The sequence below is a fragment of the Triticum aestivum genome, chromosome 1B (genome assembly GCF_018294505.1).
Source record: "Triticum aestivum cultivar Chinese Spring chromosome 1B, IWGSC CS RefSeq v2.1, whole genome shotgun sequence".
Lineage (NCBI taxonomy): Eukaryota > Viridiplantae > Streptophyta > Magnoliopsida > Poales > Poaceae > Triticum > Triticum aestivum.
In genome coordinates, this window is record NC_057795.1 from 645,622,625 (window position 1) to 645,624,633 (window position 2,009).

General features: G+C 49.1%; 1 long non-coding RNA gene across 1 annotated transcript in view; it reads right to left on the bottom strand.

The window, feature by feature from the left end:
• Positions 1–64: 64 nt before the first annotated feature.
• The window catches only part of LOC123098346 (uncharacterized), a 7,312-nt gene continuing 5,367 nt past the window's right edge, over positions 65–2,009 (bottom strand). The window contains exon 3 of the long non-coding RNA XR_006447725.1: positions 65–151. This is a non-coding gene — a long non-coding RNA (uncharacterized lncRNA). The remainder of the gene's footprint in view (positions 152–2,009) is intronic.

Consider the following 2,009-nt stretch of genomic DNA (forward strand, 5'->3'; position numbering starts at 1 on the left):
GATGAGCGGTGAACGTAGCAAGGTGCATGCACGTCCATGCGAATGACGCCCTTGATATCCTCAGGCTGGGTTTAAGCGTCTGCTCGAGTCTATAGATGATGATCAAACGATGAGTCACTGAAGTTGCAGACGAGTACACGCTCAACCACATCTGCAGACGAGTACACATTCAGTGACGCGGTGTGCATGCCAATATGTGCGCATCCTACTGTACATAGGAAAGAAAAAAAAGTCCCGCTGGAAGCTTCAAGCACACGCACGGTTGCAGCTGTTGCATGCGACGTTAGGAGTGCCCTGGCACACCGCCCGCCGCTTGCACTCGCTGCGAATGTATTTGTCAAACGTGTTTCGTGGCAACTTCAGTTAGATAGGCGCCAGTGACTCATCGTGAGGCCATCATCATCCATAGACACGAGGATAGAGAGGCCGACACACACATGGACAGACGGGTGCCTAGGTGCGGCCGAGAACGCGCTCCAGTCACAGAGTTTCAGTTATTCGTTGCTGTGCTGTAAAGTGCTGCAACTTCACTGCAGAAAAGAACAACGAGTTGCTCACGGATCGCCGGAGCCCCGCCTCCTCCGGTGGCAGCTCCTCTGCGCAACGTGAGGAAACGGAAGCAACCAGTAACCGAAGGCGCGCGAGCGAGAGCGAGGAGGGACAGGCACCGCGTGGGCGGCCAGATCGCGCACTTGGTAATATTATTGACTCCTTTTGCCTTTGGCGCTGATACTTTGTAAGCTGCCAGCAGGAAAAGATTACTTGTTTCAGCAAGTTAGGCTCGGTTGTAGTTCTTTTTTGATCTTATATTGTGTTTTGGTACGATCGATATATGCTAGATAGACATTTGGATTCAAATCAGAATAGTGTGAACATGACTCGTCGAAGTAGCTAGTTCAGTATATTGAGTATCTGAAGTCAATTTTCTTCAAGATTCATTGCATTCCTAATTATTTACCACAAGTTGTTAGCTCACCTGATTCGATTGGTATATGGGCTCTAGGTAAAGGGCCTGCACGAAAAGACTAATGAGGTTAAAGTTAGCTAACTTAGGGCGGTGAGTTCTGCTGGTGGCCGACATTCCCTAGTTATCTCATCTTTTGTAAGGATTGTTTGACACACATCCAAATATTGGGGTGATGTATGCTCAGTGCGTTGCTCTGTCCCTAGTTGTAAGATTAGCGTGCTGGGAACTTATCCAAACTAGTCTTTTCAAGATTTAAGATGTATCTTGTTCAATATATCGTTTATAAATTCTAGGATTTCTGATGTATTAAACTGTTGCTGACTTGATGCATGCACGGTGCTTTCAGATACACGGCAGTGACGGTCTAGCGAGATTGATGACCCATGATGATTCCGCAAGGCGCCGAGGAGGGAAGCACCTCCTAGATCTCAGATTTGCAAGCACCAAGATGAAATGGCAAGCCGAGCCGGCCGGCCATGTTAGCCCGTGCGTTGTTCGTTGTTTAGTTGTTTTCGGGCGAAGTGCTGCTAATTGCTGATATGGGTGTTGATATAGTGGTGCGCACGTGCTGTACAATTGTTGTGCCCAAGTGTTGGGAGGCTGGTGGTATTAAACTCATCATGAACCGCTAAGCTAGTGCTGGAACGAAATTCTAGTAACACCGTTTTATGTATGTGTTGTACCCATCCGAGCTATGAAATGCAATGAATCTTTCGGCAAAAGGATAGCTGTTGCTGCTGCAAATTTCCAGTTACGTACACATTTTGTACATGAATATCTCAAATGGGGATTTGAAATTCTGGGGTCTACCTGCAAGTCTTTGGGTGGTTCAATCAGTATGGGATATTTTGTGTCTGGCTCATGAACGAGGCACGCACGTTTGAAAATATTGTGTGCGGCAAAGCTCAATGGCTCTCCCCTCTCCCTCCTCTCCCCTCCCCCTTGCGGCGGCCTCGGTGGCTGGCGAAGCTCCGGCGGCGCCCCGGCCTCGTGCTCCCCCCTCCTCCCCATCCCCTCCTCGCTGGTTCCGCTCCGGCTCATG